This window comes from Lynx canadensis, chromosome A2, assembly GCF_007474595.2.
Source record: "Lynx canadensis isolate LIC74 chromosome A2, mLynCan4.pri.v2, whole genome shotgun sequence".
Lineage (NCBI taxonomy): Eukaryota > Metazoa > Chordata > Mammalia > Carnivora > Felidae > Lynx > Lynx canadensis.
The window spans coordinates 150,702,599-150,713,810 of record NC_044304.2 but is presented as its reverse complement, the minus strand read 5'-3'; the positions used below and the strand labels follow the sequence as shown (position 1 = coordinate 150,713,810).

At 42.1% G+C, this 11,212-nt stretch overlaps 1 protein-coding gene across 1 annotated transcript in view; it reads left to right on the top strand.

The window, feature by feature from the left end:
* Positions 1-10,082: 10,082 nt before the first annotated feature.
* The window catches only part of CNOT4 (CCR4-NOT transcription complex subunit 4), a 147,775-nt gene continuing 146,645 nt past the window's right edge, over positions 10,083-11,212 (top strand). The window contains 1 exon segment of the mRNA XM_030308504.1: positions 10,083-10,166. The gene's annotated coding sequence lies outside the window, so the exon portion shown is untranslated.

The window sequence follows — 11,212 nt, the reverse complement described above, 5'->3', positions numbered from 1 at the left end:
GGGTGGCTCAGTCAGCGTCCGACTTGGGCTCAGGTCATGATCTCACGGTTCGCGTGTTCGAGTCCTGTGTCGGGCTCTGTGTTGACAGCTCGGAGCCTGGAGCCTGGATTCTGTGTCTCCCTCTCTCTCTGCCCCTCACCTGCTTGCACTCTGTCTCTCTCTCAAAAATAAATAACTCTTTTAAAAAAATCAACAAAACCATTTAAATCCATTTTCCACTTTATATGAAAAATGCTAAATGATAGTGATAGAAGCAGATCAGTGGCTGCTTGAGGTTGAGGGTAGGGAGACAGAATTCACTGCAAAGGGGTGCAAGGAAGCTCATTAGGGTGAGGACACTGTTTTATATCTTGACTGTGCTGGGGATTATGTGATTGTGTACTTGTAAGTTTGAAGTCCTTCAGAAGCTGACTTGAGCAGGCTCCACACTGTCAGTGCGGAGCCTGATGCCTGAAACCACGCATGAACCATGAGATCATGACCTGAGCAAAAACCAAGAGCCGATGCTCAACCGACTGAGCCACCCAGATGACACGTTTCTTAGACATTTTCTATTGACTGAGAGAAAGAGAAAGAGAGAGGAGAGACAGAGAGAGAGAGAGAGAGAGACAGAGAGACAGAGAGACAGAGAGAGAGAGAGAGAGAGAGAGAGAGAGAGAGAGAGAGAGAGAGAGAGAGAGAGAGAGAGAGAGAGAATCCCAAACAGGCTCCACGCTCAGCACAGAGCCCATGCAGGGCTCGTTCCCATGAATCACAAGACCATCACCTGAGCCTAAACCAATAGTCAGACACTCAAACGCCTGAGCCACCCAGGTGCCCCTATTTTTTTTTCTTTTTTTTCCCCTTAATTTAAGTAGACTCCACACCCAATGTAGGGCTCTAACTCACAACCGTGAGATCAAAAGTCACATGCTCCACCAACTGAGGCAGCCAGGTGCCCCTCTTAGACATTTAATTTTAAACATTACTTTTAGGAATAATTTAAAAATTAGGGTAATGTAGCCTTTCTCCAGAGAATTTGTTTCCTTCTACCAAATACCTTATGGTGCTAGCAGCCAAGGTCAGGGCTGGGTCATCTACATGACCCACTGGAGAGTACCTACCTCTACCCTCTGCAAGTAGGGCATTCCAGGGTTCCAGTCAAGTGCAGAAGGCCTCCACCTTCAGATGTGTTGAATTCGAACCCCTATTCCTTCAGCCCCAGGTTCCATGAAGCCACCCCACTTTTCAGTTGTTCCCTTCAGATTAATTAGCAAATGGCCCCAGGGTAAAAGCAGTTTTTCAACATATTTAACAAGGAGGGGGTTATCTTCAGCACCCAAAAGACTTACCTTTGACCATTGGCCAAAGGCAGACTTGTCCCTTACAAACCTTTTTTTTTTTTTTTTTTTTTTTGCACGAGCCACTGTCCCTTGGACAGAAATGGTCTCAAGTCATCTGTTTAAGTTCCGATTCTTTCCCAGGTCAGGGTCAACTATATTATTAGGACTTTGATGCCTTTTAGTAAACGCTTCGGGTATTTATCCAGCTTCTTTTTAATTGCCGTTAGTGAAAGAATAAAAGGATTTATATTTAGAGAGCGTCCAAGAACCAGGAAGTGGACAAATCTGAAGAGACACCAATCTGGATGGTCCCTCTTTCAGTACCGGGGTAGATTGGATTATTGTTGAGCAAATATAAACTCCACCCAACCTCCACGAGACGAGTCTACTTCCCAGCTCTTTGGAGTTGAACTTGGTCATGTGATTTGCTTTGACTACTGAGACGTTGCCAAAGAGGTGCAAGGAGAAGCTTCAAATGTGTTGCATATTTGGGCTTGCTCTCCTGGATCCCTGCACCCCCATAAGAACTCTGCTCAGGAAGCTGCTGCCCCTTCAGCCTGGGCCCCAGAATGAATGAGTACACATGAAAGCAATCCTGAGCTGAACCCACAGAGGAGACAACCCCAGCTGGATTTGCAGCTTGAAGGAGAGCCATTCAGATGAGCCCACTTTAGATATGCTGACCCCTCAGCCCACCTGCAGCTGCCTGAGACAAAACAAATGATAATTCTTTGAAGACCCTGCATTTTGGGTGCAGTTAGTTACACAGCACTTTTGTGGCCATAGCAAATCATACAAGACCTAGCAAGAAGCGGGCTCAACAGATCAGCGTTACTGCAACGCACAAAAAAAAAAAAAAAAAAAAAAAAAAAGGCTGTTATCAGAATCTGAGCTCCAGAAGCTTTTCTTTGCTGACACAGGTCATTCACCGCCCAGGAGGTTCTCTTTATACGTAATTGCCTAGATTCTCCCCTATCCCATTCTCTATGGGTAGTTAAAACATCATGGGAGTGTGGTCCTGGGACCACCCCCATCCCCCCCACCCCACTTCTTTGTAAAGGTGTACCAGTGTATTTATGCCAGGCTTAAATTAAGCACGTGTCCATGTGGGATAATGAGGAACAATGCCTTGTTGCATGTGCGGTATGTTCTGCCCATCTTATTTTGCCTTTACACTACGCAGCACTAAGTGGTGTCTGTGCCTCTGCCCATTTTGCACAATGAAGGTAAAGGTTGGTAAGAATCATCTCGCAGGCTGTCACCGAAAGCCAGAAATCCTCATCGCGCTGCTAAAAACCCATTGCCCAAACTTAACAAATTTTACTATTTTTTGTCATGTGCATTTTTTAAATTGTTTCCTGTTGTTATTGCTGATACATACGAATGCTATTGATTTTTATGTTGATGATGCATCCAAAAACTTTGCTGAACTCTCTTTCGTTTTCATTGTTCATATATTCTCTGGCATTTCTACACTGACAATCCCAACATCAGGATGTAACGAGCGCTTTTTGTTTCTCCCTAGCTGTTGAATCTCTTGTTTCCTTTTTACATCTTTTTTGCATTGGCTCGACCCTCCAGCATGACACTAAATAGTAACTATGGTAATGGTGAACATTCTTGTCATGTTTTAAAGAAAATGCTTTTGAAAGTCCCCCATTAAGTGTAATTTTTGCTGTAGGATTTTAGTGGATTAAGGAAGTTCCCTTTTATTCCTAGTTTGCTAAAATGTAAATTTTAATCATTGAGCATTGACTTTTACTGAAAGCTTTTCTGCATCTATTAGAATGATCGTATGTATCTTCTCTTTTAATCTGTCAATATGGTAAATTATACTGTATTTATCTCCGTAAGTGAAAAAGTTGAAAAAGAAAAGTTGAATAAGAGAGATATTATCTACTTCTTGAATGGTTGCAAGATATTAGTGTCTGTAAAATATTAGTGTCTTTCAGGAGAGGCAACTTGACTACTAATTCAATTCTTTGATGAGTATGTCCTTGAATAATATAATCGTTTTCATTGTGAAGCACATCTCACAAGAGGGTACAAAATGTATTTGCATCTCCTAAAAATAACAGTAACACCAATACCTGTGTGTTTACAGGATCCATTAAGAAACAGACCAGCACCAAGTTCTCTGCATAACCCTCCCAGATCATGGCCCTTTTTCTCCCCATAGAGATAACTGAGTGCTGAATCTTGTATAAAACATTTCCTTGAGGGGCGCCTGGGTGGCTCAGCTGGTTAAGCATCTGACGTTGGCTCAGGTCATGATCTTACGGTTCATGAGTTTGAGCCCCACATCGGGCTCTGTGTTGACAGCTAAGAGCCTGGAGCCTGCTTCAGATTCTGTCTCCCTCTCTCTCTGCTCCTCCCCTGACCACACTCTGTGTCTCTCTCTCAAAAATAAAAATAAACATGAAAAAGATTTAAAAAAACCATTTCCTTGATTTTCTTCGTAATTTTAACTCTATGTATCTCTGGGCAATACCATTTAGTTCTATTTCTGAACTTTGTATAAAAATGTATCATATTGTTAATGGTTGTATATATTCATCTGCGACTTTCTTCCTTTGCCCTACATTTTGTTTTTGAAAATCATTCTTTGAGGGGCACCTGACTGGCATAAAGCTTGTGACTCTTCATTATCAGGGTTGTGGGTTCAAGCCCCACATTGGGCATGGAGCCTACTTAAAAAAAGATACCATTCTTTGAAATTGAAATGTGTAGCTGTAGTCCTTTATTTATTTATTTAGTTAGTTAGTTATTGCTGTATAGTATTAGCCTGTATTAAATTACTCTTATTTATTCTAGTATTGATTGACATTTGGGTTGTTTCTAGTGCTTTTGTTATTGCAACTAATGCTGCCGTTAAGTCTCCTGGCTTACATGTGTCAGATTTATACACACTCATTTGTACACACACCCCTCCAGGAGTGGAACTGTTGGGTTATAGGGTAAATATGAACGGGCCATTTGTATTTCCTCTTCCATGAAAGATTAAAAAACTGAGGCAGCCAACTACAGCCTGTGAGCCAGCTACCTATTTTGGTAACTAAAATTTTATTGGAACCAGGGCCAGGATTAGGGGGGAGGGAAGTGAGGCAGGGTTTTGCCCATTTAGGGTTGGATCTTCTCTTTATTTTATATTTTAATATTTTGTCCATCATGGAGGTTTTTTTGCATTCATTTTGATTTAAACATATTATATCAAAAGATTATTTACCTTGATTACTACATCTTTTGGTGCTTGCTTAAATTTTCTGCCCAAGGTGAATGTGTCCCTCACTTAACCCTAGTCCCAGCCCTGACCTAGTCTAAACTACTTATTATCTCCAGGCTGCACTTCTGCAATAGCTTCCTAACTGGTCTCTCCACTTGTACTGTTGCCACGCATCTTTGATCCATTCTCTACATTGGGCAGCCACCCTGATCTTTCAAAAAGATAAACTGATTTATGTTACTCCTCTGCTTTAAACCGTTCAATTGTCTCCTACTCAGAGTAAAATCCAAATTCTATGCAGAACCCCATTTAATCTGTATTTCGCCTTCTTTCCTAACTTTATCTTCTACTACTCTGCCTTCCTCTGTTCTATCTAAGATCACTGGCTAACTTTCCATTTCTGGAATATGCTAAACTCATTCCTGCCTCCTGGTCTCAGGCATGGGCCATTCTGTAAATGAGTCATCTCTTCTAAACCCTTAACTTTCAGATTAAGTTATCTCTTTAGAGAGGCTGCGCAATCTAAAGTAAATCCCCTCCTGATAGTTCTATTACTCTGTTCCTTTTACTTCCTAATGCTTTGACAACATAGAAGTAGGGTTTTATTTGCTTATTACTTTGTTTACTTGTGTTTTTTTTTTTGTCTTCCCTTTTAAAGCCTAAGATCTTTGAGGAGTTTAGTGCTTTCCTCACTACCAACACTCAATATTTAGCACTCAACCTGTCACTAAATAATTAAAACTAAGAAAAAAAGATAAACCCAAAGTAAACGGGTTTTTAGAAAAAAGGCCCCCCCAAACAGAGTGGTATTGATATTCATTAATATTAAAACAATCTGGCTATAACAAGGGTCATAAAACTGATCATTTCCCTTGGCCCAGTAGGTCTACATTTGAGACTATACTCCAAGAATAATTTGAAAATTTTATTTATTTAAAATATTCACATATTAACAATTTATGAAGGTTGAAAAAATTGGAAACAACCCAGAGCACTGATTGCCAACGAATCCTTTCCAGTTTTCATTCTCCTTCAGCCTAGATAAGCCCAACTTACATATATATATTATAAATATAACGTACTATATATATATATATATATATATATATATATATATACACACTTACATATACTGCTGCTGTGGTGGAACTCAAGTAGATAAGCACTATTAGAGAAAAACCACTAAGATGGACAAAATACAACTGCCACAATTTTTAAGTTCGCCAATTTTAAACGCATAATCGTTATTTCCCTAAAATCCCATAGTTTCTCCAACGAAGCTGGAGACATCTCCATCTAGATGGACATCTCTCTCCAGATGCTGTTTCAATATTCATCCTTCTTCTCTTTACCAAAAGAGTCACCATTTATAAGGCCATTCAGGTCAGAAAATCTGAGAGCCATTTATGAGAACACTTCCCTTGTCCAGTGCATCACCAAGTCCAAGTAGATCTTGAATTCATCACCTGTTTGCTGCCTTCACTGCCACCACAATCAGAACCGCCACCTGGATACCTGAACCATTCTTTAAATTAGTTGCTCCATTTCCGTTCTTGTTCTTCTCCTACCCATTCTCCACACAGCAGTGTTCTATTTTATAAAAATGTTACAGCTAATTCATATACGTAACAATAAGCCAATCCAGCAATTTATAAAGAAAAAGTTATATTCTTCCTCCACTACTTTCCAGTTGCAATCCCCCAAGGTAACCAATCACACTCTAAATATCTGATGTGTATGGAGCCTCCCATTCGTTCTCTGTGCTCAATGAAAATGTATTCAAATATTTTTGGATTGATTCTTTTTTATTCCTAAGAAAATAGGTTACATTATACTGTATTATGTTGTATTTGTTGTATATATTATGTTGTAATTTATTCTTTTGTAGTTGGAAAAAAATTTACTTTAAGTAGGCTCCACATCCAACGTGGGCCTCGAACTCACAACCCTGAGATCAAGAGTCACATGTCCCACCAAGTGAGCCAGCCAGACCCCTTACTTATTCTTTAGCTAACAATACAACATGGACATTCTTACAGGTCAGTATAGAATTCTTTTCCTTTCTCTTTTTTATATAGCTATGTAATATTCTAGAGAATGGAAGTACAAAATTTAAATTAATAACTTTCCCAGTGATGGATATTCAATAGCATGATCTTTTAAAACTGTAAATCAGATCACGCCTCTTTCCAGGGTGCCTGGGTGGCTCAGTCAGTTGAGCATCCAACTTGGCTCAGGTCATGACCTCGCGGTTTGTGGGTTCGAGCCCAGCATCGGGCTCTCTGCTGTCAGTGCGGAGCCTGCTTCGGATCCTCTGTCTCCCTCTCTCTCTGCCCCTTCCCTACTTGCGCTGTCTCTCTCAAAAATAAATACACGTTAAAAAAAAATAAAAAAGATCATGCCTCTTTCCCTCAAAGGCTTTCCTTTTCACATGGAATACGATCTACATTTCCTACCACGGTGTAAAAGGCCCTGGATGATCTGGTCCTTGCCTCTTGTTAAATTCACCTTACACTGCTCCTCTTCTTGCTCACCAGACCTGACACTAACTAGCCTTCTAAGAAGGTTTTTTTCCACCTTGTGGTCCCTGCATATTTCTTCTCTTAACCTGTAAAGGTCTTCCCTGTCTATCCTCTTCCCTACACATCAAAATTAAGTTCCTCTCTTATACTTTCTCATAACATCTTATAAACACCTTCACAGTATTCATCACCAGTTATAACCTTATCTAAGAAATTGTATTTACAGGTCTTATTATCGAATCTCTGCTTCCTCTACAATGCACAGTGCTCTATGAGGACAGATACAGTGTTTTGCTGACCTCTGATTTTTTGTACTACCAGTACCTAGCATAGTGCTTGAAGGTAGAAAACATTTATTGTGTAAATAGATGATATATCCTACACTGAGTAATCATTAACCAAGTTAGATAATGGAATTTAATGCTAATTAACTTTTAAAATGATATGAGATTACATACTATATGGCTAAGTCTTATGAGCTATATATATATACATATATACACACACACACACACACACACACACACACACACACATATGTGAAAACTTGGTAACCTAGAGCAGTGAAAAGAATACTGGCACAAGAGGGCACTAATTAGTTAGTGACCCAGGAAATGTCACTTCTTTGCTGTGAGCCTCGATCAAGGAATGACCCTCAGCAGGTGTGGTATTGCCCCCTAGTGCTGGATACTCTGGGAGGTATTCCTGGTCTTTAGAGAGCAGAGAGGCCAGGTAACCTAGACTTCTTGCAAAATGTTGGAAAAATTATTTTGCGTCCCTCATGGCTTTTGAATGACCCGGTGTAGGTAAACTAAACCTGTGTATAACTATCTGTACCTAAAACCTGACCTATTTTACATATGGACTCAAAGCTGTTTTCTACTTTTACATAATTGTAACAGTAAACGTTTTAGGATTGCAGGTACAGTAGACATTGAAGACAGATTAATATCATTCACCAGAGGTGGTGGAAACACCACACCTGTGTCAGTTGTAGCTTTCACATTCATGGGGATTTTACTTATAAATGCCAGCACTTGATTTACGGCTTGATTATATTTTCTAGAATCGTTATGTCTGAGCATTTATGCATTGAAACAGAAATCGTATTATAAATTACTTTCTTTGTATTTTTTATATTATACTTTATATTCAATTTAAATCCAAATCATGCATGTGTATGCAGGTTATATTATCTATGCATTTCATCTTAGGCTAATAAAGGAGATATTATGAAAATATTTGTCATTTAAAAAAGGTGTTGGGTTAAAACAATGTTGTGAAACACTGGATTCGATAGATGAGGATTAAGATCCTTTTCAGTTCTTAATGCAATGGCTCTAATCTTTAATAATGGAAAGGATTCTTTTTATTTTGTTCTTTTCATTACTTTATCTTCCAGCATAAAATTAGTAGGAAAAAAAACCACACACATTTAAAAAAAACACATCTCCTACTCACAATGTTTTTAGATGGTTACCTAAAGGTGAGTCCAAATGATTTCTCAAATTTCCTTGCTACACAGTAATTTCATGATTTTGTAATTTCAAATTTATGGTTAATCGCGAGTTTATCAAGTTCTTTAAGGTTTCACCAAATAAATTGTTGTCTCTAGCCTTGATAGTGAAAAAACTGAAACACAAAAAATCAATGAAATCAATGTATTAAAAACCAGAAAGAATGAAATGAAGGATTCTCACTAGATTAGGTTCACAGATTTAAAATCGCAACCTTTTCCCCTATTCCTTCTGTTTTATATTTTTCATCAGTTATGATATACTATGCATTTTAATCATACACTTAAAAAATGGATTGTCTCCTCCCCCCTTTCCTTCGCCCCAACACACCTAGAATAGATACAGGCATTCTTAGAATAGAAACAGGGAATTTCGTGTTTACTCACCATCGTCTTCCCAAATATAGAACAGTGCCAGGCACACAGGAGGAGCCCACTGAGCATTCATTGCATGAATGGGCGAAGAATACACGCAATAAGCAAAACTGAGTGCTTCGAGCGCCACTTTCACCAGAGCTCTAGGAGACCAGCGGGTGGGATAAGGAACTTGATTTTTGTGATTGAGGATTCGTCGGCGCTCGTAGGGATTGCGAGTACATTCTGAACATTCGTTGGGATGTACTGATATGTGGTGGTTGGTGAACTTCATGCGCAGAGCCGTACAGGTAGAACACCGAGCTAACAGTGATCTGCAGCGAAGTCCACATAATGTTCTCAAATTTATATCATTAGAAACACGTTTCTCTAAGTGCATGGCTCCATCGTTCTCTGGTATATCTGTACAGGACAATTTAGGATACTTCCTCACTGGAGATTAACGGTGAGGATGGGACCAAGGGTGGTGGCTCCAAAATGCGCAAAGACGGGAAAAGGAGTTAACGCTCACTTTTTGCAAACAGACGCCAATTCAGAGTCAAGGTCTCACCCCAGATCAAATCCCGCGCTCCTCCTACCGACAACCTGCCTCTACCCCGCCTCCTTTAATACCTATGGTGGGCGGGGCAGAGAAGAGACGTTCCCGGTTCCCCCTAAATTGCTTAAACTCGCCCGAGTTCTGGTATCCCAGTTCTGAGCACACACCGAGGAAACGGAGCCGCTAACGAAGACCGCCGACTGAATGACAGCGGAGCTTTACACGAGGACAGAGAACGAAGCAAAATACGAAGAAAGGCAGCAGTGTAGCGGCCACGTGAGGCGGGCCATCCCGTCCACCCTCCGAGCGAGAACTTCAACTCCCGGCTTGCCGCTGGGCGGTTACCCTCCGCGGACTATAACTCCCAGGGTGCTGCGGGAGCGGCCGCCCGGCTCTCCTCCCGCCCCTCCCCCGCCCCTCCCGGCCGGATCGGCGTGCGCCTGCGCACCGGAGGCCGGAGGAGTCTTACCCTAATGTAAGATGGTGGCCCGTCTGGCTGTGGAACCCACCGAAAGCTGAGAGTCTGTCTCTCAGCCGTAAAGGTCGGACTCGCTGAAGCAATCAGGCCCGGTTCTGAAGAGTTTTTTCCCCGACACTCGTTCAGTGGTCTCTTGTGAGGACGCGGCAGCGCGTGGAGTCGGCTAAGGGAAAAGCGAGGCAAGGCAGGCGGGTGAGTCTATGCGGGGCTGGGCTTAGGGGAAACCCGGGGCTGACCGGCTACGAGAGAGCGGAGGCTTCGCTGGGACTGTGCAGGCCGCACCCCCCTTTCTCCCCACCCCCCGCCTCATCTTCACCCTCCTCCTCCTCGGTCTTCCTCCTCCTCCTCCTCTTCCTCCCTCTCCCCTCTACGCCACAGCAGTTACCACCAGGAAAAGGGAGCGGGGCAGAAGGCGGCGCGGCGGCGAGCACCGACTCCTTCGAAAATTTCCTCAATTGGGGGAGCCGAGGCGGCTTCTCGTCTTCAGCTCTCTCCCCTGCGTTTCTGTAGGGGCAGAAATCTTGGGTCCCAGTGCTCCCTTGTTTGCCCAGCCCTCTTTCCCCTCCCTGACGTCCTTGTCCCGGTAGCCCCCGTCTCCCAAGACCCAAGCCATCACTTCCACTCTGACCCGAGTTGTTGCTGCTCAGCAGTCCCACTACTCATCATTGCCCACTCGTCCTGCTGTTTGTTTTTTGCTCCACTGCTGCCACTCTGGAGACACCCTTTGCCCCCCTCTCGTGCTTGCAATCAGCCCCTACTCTCTCTGCCACACTAGCGCTTCTTCCGATTTGCAGCCTTTCCTTTGACCACATCTGTCATTTGAAAGCTGCCCCTTAAGTATCCAGATGCTGCTTGCTGCTGCTCGATCTAACCCACCTGTTTCACAGCTTTCTTGGGAATTGTCCGTTCCTTCCCTCTTTTCTATACAGATTCTTTCAACCTACACTTGCAGAAAAAAGGGATGCCCCGTGTTGGCCCCTGAAAAGTCAAGTTGGGAAGTGAATGAAGTGAGGTAGGATACTGTTAAACGTTACGAGTGGAGATCATTTATTCAGGCTACTCGGGTCGGGAGAGGAACGTTTCCCTTTTGCTTTCAGTGATCTATTTGTGGATTATTCGCTCTGGTGGGACCTTTTTTCTCCTTCTATTTTTAACCGGTTTCTCCATGCTGCTAAGCATTCTACTGAATTACCTCTCCCCAGGACACTTAATGTGAACTCTGATTATACCAACAAATT